The sequence below is a fragment of the Erithacus rubecula genome (assembly GCF_903797595.1).
Source record: "Erithacus rubecula genome assembly, chromosome: 5".
In the NCBI taxonomy this organism is placed as follows: domain Eukaryota; kingdom Metazoa; phylum Chordata; class Aves; order Passeriformes; family Muscicapidae; genus Erithacus; species Erithacus rubecula.
In genome coordinates this window covers 28065537-28082463 of record NC_136687.1, presented here as the reverse complement: position 1 = coordinate 28082463, position 16927 = coordinate 28065537, and positions in this window count along the sequence as shown.

Below are 16927 nucleotides of genomic sequence, written 5' to 3'. Positions count from 1 at the left end.
TAGTAAATAGAGGATAGAAGCACAAGAGGTTTACACCACCAGAGCACAGCAGCAAGTGCAGTACTACAAGGAGGCATTTATGCCATGCTAGAAGGAAATCTAGTCTAACATGCAATTTTTAGATCCATACATGCTTTTCAAAACCTGTATCAGAACATCAGGAGACACTGAATTTACAGGGTCTCATGAAGAATGGTATAGCTTCTCTTGCAGGCAACCCATCTGCATTAGCTATTCTTCCCTCATCTAAGGATATTAGCATAGCAACATCAGCTGGAGTATAAAGATGCAGTTGAGACAGACAAAATATGAGGTGTGGTAGGGAAAACCTGTTAGTTTGTCTCATTTAAGACTTGTCCCGTGACACAAACAAATGCCCAGACTCTTGACTCTATAAAAGTTATATTCTAAATTGGAATCAAAGTTGAATCTCCATATCCAAATACTCATTCTTTCCTTGCTATCCCTTTCTCCAAAAAGTGAGAAAAACATTCATGAAAACAAAATCTGCATTAGAATTAGCATCAAAATCTACAAATTTAATTTTGTTTTTACTGGTAACATAAGCAAGACTTGTGTCTGTTACAATCATATTCCTTTAGTATTAAAGAGAACCTCAAATATCCCCAAATATTTCAGTGAGCATGGCACAACACCCATTAGAAAACAGGATTCTTTAAAACACAAAAGAACATACAAATAGTATCAAATAATTTCAGATAATTACCTAGGCTTCACGGCACTCAATACTCAAAAATCTATTGGGTGGAACAGATGGGAGAAAAGCAGACACATCATTTTCATTGCTTTTGAAATGAATAGGTCAGAAGTTTTAGGAAGGAAGAACATTCTAAATAGCACGATAAATTCTCTCCTTCAGAATTTCACAACCTCATGAGAAGTAAATTCGGGTTATATTGCTTGATGACTGGCTGCATTATGGCTAATGAATCATGATGATACTTCCTGAAGACAAAATGTACCCAATACTCTATTTGTGTGAGAGGTAAACAGGTGGGGACAGGGCATTCAAAAAATCTTCCTCTTGCTCTGCTGAAGCATGTTAACTTCAGTATTTCAGTCTTGGCAACTATTTCCTACTTTGGGACCAAAAAGTGATCCTGTCCAATGCTTAACTGCCTCTTGTTTAGTAATAAACACCTGTTAGTGTTTACCATTAAAACTTCTTTGAACTGCAGTTAAATCCAGATTTGAGCAGGAGACGAGTGGCAACGTCCAGACTCACAATATTTTATTTTTTTTTCTTCTCTCGTGGTAAAGTGTATTCTAATTTCAGTTTTTCATGTCATATGAATGTACACATGGAAAGCTCAAACCTGAATGATGACTAAATTGCATTAGGTCGAAAATTCAAGAAATCCATGTTACATGATTTTTAGGAAGTTGATATTAGTGCATTTCTGAATTTGTTTTATTTGTTTTATCACAGTTTTTGCTAACAAGGCCTATGGTTAAATTTTTAATGTAGGAGATGGTGGAGGAAAAGGTACACAAAACTGTGGGGAATCAGACACAATGGTATTTTTCTTTCTTAACAATGAACCACTGTTGTCTTTCTTCTATGGCCTGTAAATCTAGTACTAATCCTAAATACAGGCATCTCTCATAAAGTCCATTATATAATATCCCTAAGGCATCCAAATAGTAAAAATTTTGTTTAAATAGACATTCAAATAAATTTTAATTTTAAAATGCTGCTTGAGTCCTTCCATTTTTCTCCTTTCTTATGGGTAAAAGGAGTTAAAAATTAACTAGCAAACTAGCAAAATTTGATTTCAGTAATTACAGGTAGCAATTTTACTCTAGTGCTTTTCTAAATACAAAGGTGAAACAAATTAAGTTGAACAATTCTTTTATAACTAACTTTTATGTCTTCCACATTGTTCTAAACAATGCTTCTAGATTCTACCACAGTATAAACAGAGACAACCTTAATGCATTGAAAGAGCTTTTAGCAATTAATAAGGCAATTAAGCAATGCTACTTTCATTCCTCTTAAACCTGTAATGAAGTACATATTAAAGAAGGCAGAGAAAATGTACACTGCCAAAAGCCTTTGCTACATTGGGACTGTATTTTAGAAATAAAAGGAAAATAGTTTATTGGTAATGGATACCCCTCAAATTACTATATCAACAAATCTACATTCTCTGTTTCTTTGGGACTGGGAGCTTACACTGTAACTTGACAGACAGAATGAGACCTTGTACTTAGCATACCTGAAAAGCACAGGTTCACTGCTCACAGCACTGACTTGCTGTTCTCACTGCAGGACCTAGAGAAAGAGAGAGAGGGTAGAGAGGGCAGAAGTGCAAACAGAACCAAAAAGAAGAGAAGCAGACACACACACAAACAAACAGGATCAGTTTTAAAGATATGCACAAATGTTAAATTAACACACTACAATTTTCCTGGGACCTGGAACATAATGCAAGTTTCATCACAAGTTTTCCTCACTCTCAGAGCAAATACTTCTGAAATCCAAAGGAAAGAATGTGTCCATTATTCTTACTTTAAAAGAGCTTGACTCAAAAAGAATAATCATATTGCTAATCCATGAAGGGGCTGAATCCAGTCCTCTCAGCTGATGTGTTACTTGGTTCCACACACCAGTGTCATAGGATTCTCACAGCTTGTTTTTTGATCACAGAGAAAAGGACAAAACACAACTCTCAGAAGCTGACATGCAACAATTAAGATTGTCAAGGCAATCTAAATTCAGTCTCAAGTCAATACTTCCTATAAACGGTCCTTAATTAAAACAACACAAACTATTTTTATTGCACCTTTATCTCAATTAGAGATTTCTTCAATATATATACAATGGCATATCCTACTACCTCTAAAAATACAACCTCACATGTTTACATTTCTCTTGAATAGATAGAACAGCATTCTCTATGTACTGTCATTCACACAAGTTGCTACTCTCTTGTCTTTAATAAAGAAAAAAGTGGGGAAAAAAGCATGAGTGATATTCATAGTACAATAAAACAGTGTCCTAATGCCCAATTCTTGTTCAAGTGGCTTTAAACAAAACATACACTTGCTATTATTTCCAGGCCTCATAGTGGCAGAGGGGTTTTATTTCCCCACTCCCAGCACCAATAATGTAGATATTTTAAGAGATTTACTGTATAATTACTGTGCTTTTAGCATATTTCCTCCTATGTGCTCCAAATTCCACTGAGCATTTCCAGTATAATACCACAGCATTCAATTTAATTATGCTGGAAACTATTTTAGTCTTTTTATTTAAATCCATTAGGATGCTTATAATAGGATATTCTATTGGTTTCTTTTTCTTTTTAAATTGCAAACATGAAATAGGTATGAATTTCACAGAATAAATGTATCCTTATAAACCTCTACAAATTGGAACAATTACTGAAATAGCATATATCTGTTTTGCTAGAGTCTATACCAATTGGTGTTTCTCTTGTTTCACACTGGAAATTACTTAATGCAGACAATTAAGACCAACCATAGTACCACCATACTCTTTCTACTAAAATATTACCTCAGCAGAATTACTCATTCTAATCATACTAATAGAAACATTTTGACAATAAGGACAGCCTTGAAAGTGCTGTTATGTAATTTGAATAGCACAGAAAACACCTAAAAATGCTACCTGACTACATTTAGTCTGTTAATCATAGTGAGGTCTGTAACAGCAGCCCTTAAATTTCTTTGTTGCAAGTGTTGTATAAATAATTGCTTTCAAAGCAGTGTACGTCTAGAGACCACTTAATCTGGCAATAACTATTACAGATTTACCTACATTTCAGGGCACAAATGGACCATCCTCTGAGCATTTTAGATAGCAAGTCAAATGCACTTTTCACAAGTGCTCTAAGATGACAGAACTCATATTTGACTTCAGGTTATTAATTGAACAAAAGATGTTGTACTGGTACATAACAAAGGTAATACTTTGGAGAATTATTGCTAGCTCAGCCAGGTATTTAAGAGCTGGTCTTTAGGTGACTAAGGCTAAGATTGTAAATATGACAAGGTACATCGTACACTGTTTATTCTCAGTTTAAAGAAAACATGACTGGCTATGAGTTCAGTATGTGACCAGTGATAAAAGTAAAACTGTGCTTTACTTTACTCCCCTGAAAGGCCTCAGGGACATCATTATGGTATCTATAACCCTTCTTCCTTCCATTCTTTATTAGCATTGATTCAATTCTAAAACTAGAGCAACAAGCTGAACTGTCACTCAAATCACACGGGTTATAACCAGGTCACCTTGTCTACACTGGAAGGCACCATGTTCCTTTTCTAAAGAGAGCACTCACTCATCAACTTGGCCAGTTAATGAGTGGATTAACACCAGCACCAAAAATGAAGGCATTTTTTTTGCCTTACTGGTTATTGTCTGGATAAAAATCGCAATGCTAAACATACAGTGACAGTCCAAAACTATTTGCTCTCCCTGAGCATACAAGGAAGAATAGTACTAATATGGATTGCTTCTCAGTATCAGTATCAAGAGGCAACAGAATAATTATATGGAGTAAAAAGAAGCCTGATCTACCATAATACAAGATTAAAACAAAAATGGTAAGAAGGATGAAGTGCTGAAGAAAGTCTTTCTTCACAGACTTCACAATGAAACAATTGTCAGCCATGTAAAATTATACCCAACTACTAGTACTGCCTGAAGGCATGAAAGACAACTATTATGTTGATTTTGTATGTGTCAGAATTTCTTCATGTGTTGGTTAGGAAGGCTGAATGACCTTGACACTAGAACAACGAAAGATTTTGTGAAATCTGCAGACTCTTACTGAAAAGCCTGCCTTAGAGAAATGTCACTCACAGCACATGAACTGCTCTTGTAAAGACTGATGAATTTCAGCTGTTAAGCTCCTTTTTGAAACACAGCAATCCTAAAACAGTGATTAAATATAGAGGTCCTTCTCCTTAGCTACTCTTGTTAGCACTGTAGGAAAATGTTGTAAAAGCAATGTTTTATCTTGTTTCTGAAAATTAACATTAAAATTAAATTATCAAGAAAAAGGGCATTGTAGCTCTAGGAGACTCCATTCTGAAAATATCTCAAAGCAATTTATAGACATGGTTAAAGTTAGACTGGAATAAACTGCAAATATATTGCTGATTTTTATGAGGAAAACTCGACAATTAGAAAAATTAGCAGGAAAAAATTATGAAGGTATAAAGAAAGAACACAGCATTACCACCCAAATTTTCCAACCTCCTATTCCTAACATAGCTAAAAGACATCCTTTATTCTGTTAGGTAGCTAAATCATGCTCATTCAGTGGAATGGAAGAAAACTAAAACATATTTGCCACAGCACACAAAACTTAAAATATTTCTAGTAGCTGTAGGAATGTTCTCCTTCACTGCCAAGATTCTTCACCTTCTCTCAAGAAGACCAGTTAGTGCTGAGCAAACCACAGAATAAACTCTGCTGCAAGTTCTGTACAGAAGGAAGGCTGCTTTCAGAGCTCAGAATTATACAAACACATTGACCTCTCAATATTTGAATTCTTAATGTGGTTTTAAAATGCAAGTCATAATGTATGTATATAGCTCAGGCTTGCTATATTGGTATCCTGTGTTTATTGACAACAGTATCATAACCAGGAGATATTTGTATCAGGCAAATATTAACAGATAATTTATTCCAGCCTAGAACCATGAACCTGTAGTCATGCTTATTGGGCAGGACTGGCAGGAACTTGGATTAAGTTACTGTTATAGCATGGTTAAAAATTGTATTGTCTCTCCTTACAGAAAACAGATTGAAGGAATGCTTTGGCAGCATAGCTTGGCAGCAAGCCCTAAGGTTTTTAAGAAATAGCAAATCATAAGAATTTTCTCACCTATGATATTCACATTCATATCTCTCAAACTGAATAACTCTATTACTACTGACTGAAAACTTCATATTTACTTAATCAAGTGCTACATTTTGCTCCATTCTCAGTAACAACTTGTAACTTTTTGATTAATTAATCTATTGGGACTAATTCTAATTAAAATTAAAGGGAGTATTTCTACTGAGCTGGGAGTCTGCCTAAAGCCAGTAAAAGCCAGATTTCCAGGTTCTGGGAAAAAAAATCACTGAATTACTTGTAAAATGGTAGTTGGGCCACTAAGATGCAAAACACATTTTTGATCCTTCAGGACAAGGGATCACAAACTACAGGTTTTTATTCAAACCTAGCAATTACCTCAGTATTCTTATCAAGTGTATGTGACTGTTATGGGCTGGCTAAATATACTTCCAGAATTTAAGACCCAGAACACTCAATCTCATATTCATCTTGGTCTTTCTTCTGTAAAGAAACCTAAAAGGAAGTTCAAAGGAGACAGGTGTGACAGTGGGATATGCTACACTCACAGTATTTCTCATACTCTGAAGACTAATCCAAAGCATTAAGTCTTCTGTTTGAGCTTTGATACAAAGTTTGATGAAATTATAATTTTAAAATTATACTGGTCTGAACAAATTATGTATTTCAAGCCAGCCAGATCTGTCTCAATGTCAAGGATTTGCAGTCTTGCAGAATAGGCTAGAAATTGCTTCAGATTGTTTAGGGAAAAGGAAGGAAGAGCTTGTGGTTAAGCACTATCACTGAAAGAATTAGTAGGCATTCCCAAAGAAGGTGCAAACAGCTGCTCTCACTCCACTTGGATGGAGATTCTCTTCATCCAGGCACTAAACTGATGCAGTTCAAAAGTTACTTATTGAGGTTAACAAGATATTTGGCCTAAACTAACTTATCCTACACACGAGGCCCACTGCCACACTAAAATGGCTCACAGCAGATGAGCACAATGAACTCGCTCCCACCTGCTGTTTCCACGGAGTTACAGTGGTAAAAACACTCAAGAGGCTCCTCACATGGCAGACAATGTAACAGAATGCAACAGAAGATGATAAACTTTTTAAATAATCATTGAATGAAAAGTCACATATAAATTGCAACAAGAAGATTAAAAAAATTTTAATCAACCCAGTTTCAGAAACCCTTTTGATAAGGAAAAGCTAAAAAAGTTGGCACAATGGTAATTATCTACATTATTATAATTAAGGGAGAGAGAGTCTATATATTCATGCTAGAGAAAAGAAAACTTGAGCAAATAAAGGAGAGCTGAGTCATAAGTGGGTTACTGACAAATTTAAGCTGCTGAAATACACTTGCTGGAGAACAGAGAAGAGATTAAAAAACAAACTCCTGTGGAAAATCTGCTATCTTATTCCAGAGAAGCAGAACGAATTTTAAAGAAGGACTTTCAAATAAGAAGCAAATTGGCAACTTCCTAAGAAAAACTGGATAAGCTCTAAGCAGCTTGGTTTATCAAATGGAAATTTGCTTTCAAAGAGGGTATGCTGAGACAGAAATAAAGACAACAGGGAAGTTTGCCCAGGAGCAAGCCTTTAGCTTATTTGCAGGGAAAACACTGATCAAAGCTTGCCAAAACTGGAGAGTATTTAAGGTCTTGTTAACAAAACTGACAAAAATCAAACTTCATTTTCAGCTATTAATAGCAGCACAAGAGCTACAACAATCAAGATTTAATCTGAAAGAAAAAGGACTGTTTCAAGGAAGTTGATTTTTAATTGATATTTCCTCTTGTTCTTAAAAAAAAAAAAAAAAAAAAAAAAAAAAAAAAAAAAAGCCTACAATGATTCCTGACAGAATTACAAAATGCCAACATACAGTTGATAGAGACCTACTCAGAAGGAGCTTGGTGAGCATAAAGATGAAGAAAAAGAATCTCAGCTGGGGAAGGGAGTACATACTGTGGCAACAAACATACCATTTGATGCAATTGTGGCATGACACACAGGTCACTGAAACTACCCACAGGGGTGTTGTCAAGGAAATGACAAGATAGCACAGAGGAAACTGCATGCACTACTTCTAATTCAGCAGGACTGCCCTGCTTACATTATCAAGGGGCCATGCAACAGCTAAGGTATAGTCCAGTGCTACCTGAAAAGGGAACTACTGCACAGTACATACCATACTTCTACAGCTCCCAACTTACAGAGCACTGGCCTCTATGTCTCTTGGAGTAAATGTCACAGAAATAACAACAAATTCTCTGAAAAATTCAAAGAGTTACTACAATCATGAGATTTTTTTTTAAGCTATTATTGAAGTCACATCATTTTCCTCTGTTTCAATTAAGCTTAGGTGATGACATTTTTACTGTTCCTGTGGTATTGCATGGAAAATTGAGAATACTTGACAAATGCCCGCACTTTTCTACAGGATTAAGCCAGTACAGAAGTATTCTTCCTACTCTTTCTGCTAAAATATCTAGCCTCTGTTTTGTCATTAAACTCTGTGAATGTTTTCTTGACAGCCTCTGCAGTTACTCTGCACATTTCCTGCTGGAGCTCTTCCACTTTATACAATTTAATTCAATGCTCTTTTGACCAAAATGAAGGAGATTGACTACAAATATATAAATCAACACACTTCCTTTTAGCAATGTACAAAGAGGTTCTCTAGAGAATTTGCAGAGAAGGCAAATTACCTTAGTATGCACATCATTTGCTTATGTTAACCCTTTGAAGAACATGTAGGGACTTTAAGGAAAGCACTGCAGCAGTTTTAGCTAAGGCTTTTTAACTGATTTCTTAAGAATACAGGAAAGCTATTTATGAGTCATCAACATTGGCTGAAGTTGGATGATGAATGCAGACAATAGGATTGCTGCTGCCATACTTGGAGAGAAACTAGCAAATGCTGAGAAAAAAACTCAAATGTTAAAAGTAGCTAAGTTAGTCTTCTATCAGAGGATCATTCAGATTTTGTGCAATAGCACAGTTGATCCACACAAGTTTCTGAGGAAGAGAAGAGAAAATAATCTGGACTGAAGCTCTCCAGTCACTTGGATTGAACACCAGAGAGCTTCAAACCAGCAACTGGTGCCTCCATAACAGATCCCTCAGTTTAAGTCTATCCTAACTGTGATGGATTCTTTGCTACATGTAGCTCTTCCAGGAATAGGACCAAAGCCAATCCTAGAAGAGAGATATTGGCTATGAAGCAATAAAACTAACTAGAGCACAGAAGAATTGCCACCATCATCTGGCAAAAGCTTCTGAAGCTTCTAGCTTTGAAAAGGCTGTGACTGCCAAATTTAATGGCTTCATTTAGCTTCACACAGTGCTTCCTGGTTTACAACAACAACCAGTTAACTTATATCTTCATCTCAACAAGTCTAAATGCCCTATTAGCAGCTTAAACGAAACACTGAACCTAATTTTATAGTTATTCTCATCCAAATACATTCTATGCAGGAGCATTCTGGTACATAAATACATGCACATTCAAAAAACTAAATCAAAGCACAGCAACACAACCAACAATGTTCTTAATTCTGTTTTTCATTCCTTGAGTGAAAAAAAAATGCTCAAGTATCTTGTGTTAGTGTCACTCCAGACAATTCTGGAATAAAAGATTCCTTTTGAGATTTATATCAGTCAGGAAGGCATATTACATGAAAGATTTTTGGCCACAGAAAGATCTCATTATTCATAGAATTATTGACTAATCTTTGACAAATAATCTAACAAAACAACAGGAGGCTATTCTAAGAAATGAACATTCACTTTTGCAGACAGGCATAGTACAAAAAGAACCTGTCAACTAAGCTGGTACTACTTTCAGTAAAAATGAGGTAAACATTATGGACAGCTAAGACTTGAAGAAACTGGAGAAGCAACCATTCTCATAAAAGTTTTGCTATACTAACCTCAATTAAAAGAAAGCCTATTAATACTACCATTTCAAGAGTAAAGAGAAACTTCAGACATTTAATATAACAGTGTTGTAACATCCAGGGGAGACTCCATGAGTCTTCTCACCATTGAAATACCCATCTGGCTTTGGAAAAACAAAAACCAAAACCAGGAACATCAATCAAATAATCACACAATGCATAACTAAATTATGAAACTAACTAGCACAGAATATTACAGAGAAAAAAATTTAAAAAGTTTCAAAAGCAAATAAAAACATTCATGAAAGAAAAATATACAAAGTGTCATTAATGGCTGTACTTTTCTGGTACTAGAACTATACTACTGGTTTCTAGACTACAGAAAAATAAGTTAACTTTCACTTTAGAAAAGGACTGCTTGTCATTACCACATAATGTGGTTAACCACAGTACTGAGTGGTTAAAATGCTCACCTGATGGTGTTTCAGTCTAACATGACTGCTGGTTCATTGCCTCGTCTATTTAATTTTAATTGCAAATCTGACTAATACTTAAAATACTTATATTTCTTTCTAGTTTAATGAAAATCAAAGTGACTGTATTTTTAACTTTCTTGTTACAAATCACAGAAAGAATGGAAGTGATTATTTACCCCTCATTTTCTTTCTGAACAGCAATTTGTACCTGAATTGTGAATGTAAATAAAATTACTGAATTTATCTAGATGCCACATAGTTTTCAATAAATTAATTTGTTTTTCCTTTACACTCCTGAAAATGTCAATACATCTCATGGCATGTGCACATGAAATTAATGGCGATTAATGATTTCCCTTGGCACCCAGCTTCCTGCTGTGTGATGAAACATAGCCCAGTCCAGTTGCCACTGCCTGAATCTCTGATGTTTGCTTAATCTTACCTTTTTTCCCATCAAAAATAACAGAAAATGGAACATAAACAAAATTTTTCTAAAGTTAATTTAAATGGTCTTCATGTTGCAGCTAGCACTATAAAACTGAAAAAAAAAAAAAAACCACATGAATAGTAGTCCTTTAAGACTTTGAAAGGTCAGGAGACTACATGGAGATGCCAGTGAAAGGCCAGGTTATCAAACTACACGGAGAAACAAGAGTTTTTCACTTGGTGATACTAAAGACATTGTGTGTGTCCTGAAGGATGAGTAAATGGACAAGATACAAAATATCCCCTATCAAGTTCTTTCCATAACCATTTAATTTAGCAACATATGTTTCCATTGCACTTACTGCCAGCAATTACGCTTTTAAAAACAAGCAGACTTCCCCATATTAATTGTTTATAGGTATTTATCCTGCCACAGTGAAAAGTACATCATTCCATTAATGGTAAACATAAAGTATTCACTTATGTGCATCCCACTATATTTTATTACATGAAAAAATACCATTCCCTGAAGCCAATATCTAAAGTTCATTTCATGTCATTAGCTTTTACTTATAGCAGCTAAAGATCAATTAAGTAATTATATTTTTATTACACTAAATAAATGGGAGAGGTTGAATTAATTTTTTTCATCTCTCCACTGTTACAATTTGTTTCTATTAATTATAAGTTAAGATGATTGCTACCTTTGAAGCTGGGTAGTTAACACTAATACACAAATACTGTTTAATTGCTGTTTATGTTTGCCATAAATTAATTGCCATCAAAATTAACCTCTCTCACTGACGTGATAAATTACAAGGAAGTTGATAGTCTTCTACAGGCTTCAATAAGTTTCCATTCAGTTGAGTAACAGATTAAAGAGTAAGGCAAATAAAAGAACAGATATGGGTCAGCAACACATCCCAACACAGGCTAATAAAGTAAACTAATCTGATATTAATCAAATGTGCAAACATAAAACATCAATTCAATGAAAACTGAAAAAAGCATATGCTACTTAGGCTCTCCCCCTATGCCAGGATTAACATTCAGCTCATAAAACTAATGCTCCAGGCTGCATAGAGACCCAAAACCAAGGTGCAGGGGTGGATGAGCATTTAGGCAATAAGCTGGTATAAGAAAGAAGTAAGATGTCAGTGCATTTGTCTGGGGAACACAAAGGCAGGTACTATATTGAAAATTAGACTACACAGGAGGGATGCACCTGAACAGTGAGACTCAGGTGCCTGTGACCACACAGTCCAGGTGGTGACACACACAAGCCTTTTGCAATCACACACATGAACTGAACAAAGCAGCAAAAGTTCTCTGTGCCCAGACTAAACTTGCAGACACAATATAAAAGCTGACCTGTCCTCTTGTAGCTGTTGCACAAAAAGAAAGCTCAGTCCACTACTTGCAATCTTACACAGCTGTGTGTCTCTGCAACAGACTTCAGGAAATAAACTCTGCCCTCAGGTGCGCAACAGAAATCAGCAGAGCTGCTCAGATGTAAAAGAAAAGATTATTCCAACCAGTCTACCTCTACTGATTTCATCTGATTTACACCTGAGATTAATTGGCTATTAATGTTTGCATCCAAGCATATAGATCAGACCACAAGTTCATGGCAAAGCCCCCAGTTAATAAAGAAAGCAGAAACAATACAACCTAGCTGTACAGCTGAAGAGGAGTGTGATAAATATACAATGGATCCTGAGCTCTGGGTATCAGGGGCATAGATAAGCATGATGGAAGAGTCTTAGTAAGTTACATATACTCTAGCTTTGCTGCTTCCCTGCTGAGTATGCAATCTTGAAGGATGCAAAGTATTTTAATAAAGGAAGGATGATCCAGGAGGAATGTAAAACAACATTTAAAACACACATCTCAAAGCTACAAATCAAATTCTTTCTATTTTTGTGATAATAACTTGGCAATTCACTGACTGGAATGCAAAGGGATTTACTTTCTGCCAAATTTAATGCAACAGAAAGATTGTCCTTACTCTCAACACAACAGAAAAAACTGAGCTTTGGTCTGCTATATATTGAGCAAAAATCTTAATTAACAGGAAACCACACACAATAATTGCATTTTAGAAAGGCACCAGAGCTACAGTTTATAAATGTATGGGCATTTCAAACTGTGGTAGATTTACCTGCAACATTGAAGGACTTAAGCGCTGAAAGACTACTGCATGTAAAATCAACAAACAAGGCCTAAGTGATCTTTCCCTCCTAATTCCAGGAAACTATGAAGACTAATTCAAGAGCTATGAGTTGAACTGCTTTCTCTGTTTCACTTAAATAGACCTGGATTCCCTCTAAAAAGTAGCTTTCCTTAAAATTTCTGTATAATAGTGTTTAACAAATAATGCACTCATAACTATCATGTGTGTGACTCTTGATAAACAAGATAGATCTCAAGCTCTTGCCAATAAAGCTTTTTACACTTAACCCTTCACCTAGAAAAGCTTATAAAGAGTTTGTATATCACATAATGCAGCTTATTCCAGATTTTTTTTCCAAAACCCATATAAACTCCCATATGCCCAGGTGCAGCTCTGAGCACTGTTAGATGGGAAAATATTTTCAGATCATCCTTACGTGGTCATGTGCTTGTAAAATATAATCAGTATTTCAAGCAACTTGATATTTGATGTAGATTAACTCATTGCATATTCAGATTCTCTCATACCTGCCATTGTAAAACAAGAGAATATGAACTATGACACCCTTAAGCAACAAATGCAGAGGATCAATCACGCTGCAGTCTAACTGGGCACTGAATGTCACCATTGCTTCCCACAAACACTGTGCCATTAAAAGTGCAATTACTAGAATGTTGATAAAGTGAGACATTAAATGAGAAATCTCATCATATTTGACAGTGCATTGTGAAGCATTCCCCATTAAGGGATGGGAATAAAATGTTTATGAGCTAATTTATTCCAAACATGTTTGTAACTGTCTATGGTTAGCACTGTTTGATCCAAGAAAAGGTTATATTGATTTGAGTGAGAAAGACAAAAAACCTCAAACTCTGAGCATTTATACCAAGCTAGGGCTTTTTTTTTTAAACCAAGACTATATCAGAAATATTACCAGCAGTCAAATCACACAAATTCATTGCTCCCTGGTGGCTAAAACAAACCCATTGTTTCTCTGCTTGTATTGTTCAAATAACTGGTATGTGTGTATTATTTTATCTTTGTCCTTCCTGCTGTTATACTCAATATACTGCCAATAAAACTGTTAGGTTTTTTCTCACACACACCTACCTACAAAAAAGAAAAATAGGAGGGGAGAGTAAAATAACATGGATGTGAAAAAAAATCAAACCAGAAAAGCTCTTAATAATGAAAAGCTGAAAGGCGTTATCTTCTGCATTTGAAAAAAGCTGTTAGTAAATATCAAGCTCAGCAATATTAAGCAATAAAAAAGTAATGATTTTTAAAAATCCAAAACAGCTGCCAAAATTTAAAGACAAAATGCAATCTGTAGAATGTAAGCTTGAAGAACAATGGTGTAATATAGAACTGAATATCCTGTAAAAACACAGATGATCCTCCTGAAAAAATAAAATAGGAAGGCTAATAATCCAGTTTAAGTGATAGTCTATTGTGTTTGAAAAAGCAATCTTCACTCCCTCAAGGTAATTAAAATTTCCTTCATCTGTTTCAGCTTGAGCAGTTGCCAGTATTTACACCCAATACAAAGAAGACAGAGCAAACTTTAAACCATAAAAGGTATTGAACTGAAGCTATCCACCAGCATGGAAAAGAGATTAATTTGGTAGATTAATAAATTAATTATAACCCATGATAGGATAAGGACATTCAAACTCATCCCACTGTCATACTAATACAGATGCCAAAACAGTGAAAGTGAGCTATGAAACAGGGACCCCTATAATCTAAAAGTAGAGAGATTTGCTTCTTGAAAAAGGGTTTCAAAGAGCAACATAAAATTAGAACCTAATCTTGCCATTCTTTAAAGTAGGTCACACTGTCTTCTTTTGCATTTGCTCAGCATATTGTGCAATTACAGCTGAGTAAGGAGAGCTGGTGGTAAAGCTGAGACTACAACTTTTAGAAAAAAAAAAAAAAGAGACAGCATATTATTTTGATTCATTTGAGGAATCCTTTTACTCTGAAAAGGAAGTGACACCACTGTACTTTCTGAGTTCATCTATTTTAGAGTAGGTGACAACAATATTCCCACGTATGTGAAGATTTCAATTTCCAGTTGAAAATGTCTTTAGAGAATTACTCAGCTTTTTCAAACTCACAAAGCTGTATGGTTTTCTTATGCCTCATGTATGCCTCTGCTGAGACCACAACAAGCCATCATGAATATGTGTACTCCCAGCTGAGATAACACTGACAGGAAGCCAGGCTTCGGGCTGGGCCACAGACCAGGAACACCGGGAGTCTCTGCTGCAGTTTCATCCCTTGCAGGCAGCAAAAAATGGTTTCAGAAAAAGGAAAAGTAGACAGTACTCCTAGTTTTTTCTAAGGAGGACTTCTGAATTCCTATTGCTAAAGAAACCTTAAAAATACATTGCTCCTTCCCCTTACCAAAGGTTTCTCTTTACTCCTCAGAACATTCATGCCAGCTGTTGAATGCCTAAAATCCCACTTGTTAAACTGAAGGCATGAGTGGGCTCTCTTTATGTTAAAAACAGAAGTTCTGGCACTATGACTTCATTCCACAGGTTTATTCTCACAAGATATTGTTACAATTAGGAAATCCATCCTTTAAAATTTCACAACACATTGCTCTTCCCTAGGACAATTTTGTCACTATTAGATCAGTCGAAAAGATATTGAAAATTAGAGGATTTATCCTGCTATATTATTATCTTGCTGTTTTATAACTTGCTCTAGCATTTATGGTAGCAGATCTATAAGCCTGATATGTGTTACTGCATTCTACTCAGAACATCCAATTCCCACTGAAGTGAATTATCAGGTGGAAGACAGGCTTCACTGGTGGAGACTGTTGCTTAAACAGACATACATTATCTGTGGAGCAAAAGAAAGATTTCCCAAGATACCTAGTGAGAATTGTCAGACTGCATTGTGTCCCCACCCTAGGGACAGCCTCATTCACTTGGAAAAGTAGTAAATGTATCCTGCAAAGGTATAATGTTAATAGACCTGTGGCCCTGGAAGTGATAACCTGAAAGAGATTCAGGCATTTCAGGAAGAGAAATAATTACTGAATGACACTGAGAAGAGCTACAGCAAGCAGAAGAGATTAGGATCTCTAAATATGAAAACAGAGGTAGATAAAGAATTGAGATTACACCAATCTTCTGAGTGAAGGCATTTTTATTGTTTTTTTAAGGAAATCTTTTCTTGTCTTTTATTGATTTTTTTATTCAGACAATTTTTTCTGTTTCCCAGAAGGCAGAGGGGGAAAATGATAATATTCTAGTTTTTTCCAATTGCAATAATTTCTGTTGTGATGGAGAATGGCATGCCAGTTTTTCAAGCATACTACTGGATAATATTTATCTATTCACTTACAAAATTTCTGTGTAGCTCTTGATTAAATAATTGACAGAATTCTCTTTTCTTTCAAAATGGAATTCCAGTTCCCTTTGATCAGGTCCCTAAAGTATTCAGTCTGAAGCCAAAATATTTGTAAGCTATTTAACATATTCCTCTCAACATCAGGAAAACCAATGCTAATAAAGATGCAATGAGTTAATGTTATTTAATTCATTCTACAAATGTCATAATGGGATGTTTACCCAGTACTAACTAATTCGTGTTCAATAGGAATCTGTGGGTTCAGCTGCTCTCCAAAATCCTGGGTTAAACTGAAGACAAGTTATAAGTCTCTATACTATTACACTATAAGTCTATATTATACTAAGACAAGTTACTTTTGCCTTTAAAACATGCTGTGAAAATCGAGTAAAAAAGGGATTCTCAATGTGGAGTTTGAAGACTGTCCTAGTTTAGGACATCAACCCAGGACAAAGACAAAGCAAATAACTACAGATTTCTTGATTTGAGCCATACCTAAGCTTTGCTTTCCATCCCTTCCCCCTGTAATCTTCAGTACTCAGATTTTAAAGCATTCACAGAGTTGTGCCGCCTCTTTAGACACATTCTGCATTGGGTGTGGTGGAAACACTGAGCATATTAGGTGAGACAATTCATCACAACAAACTGAGGGAAATAAGCCTACATAATTATTTGTTTATCTGCTCTTCACATTTTGTGTTGGACAAGCTGACATCCAGTTTCTTACCAGGATAAGCAA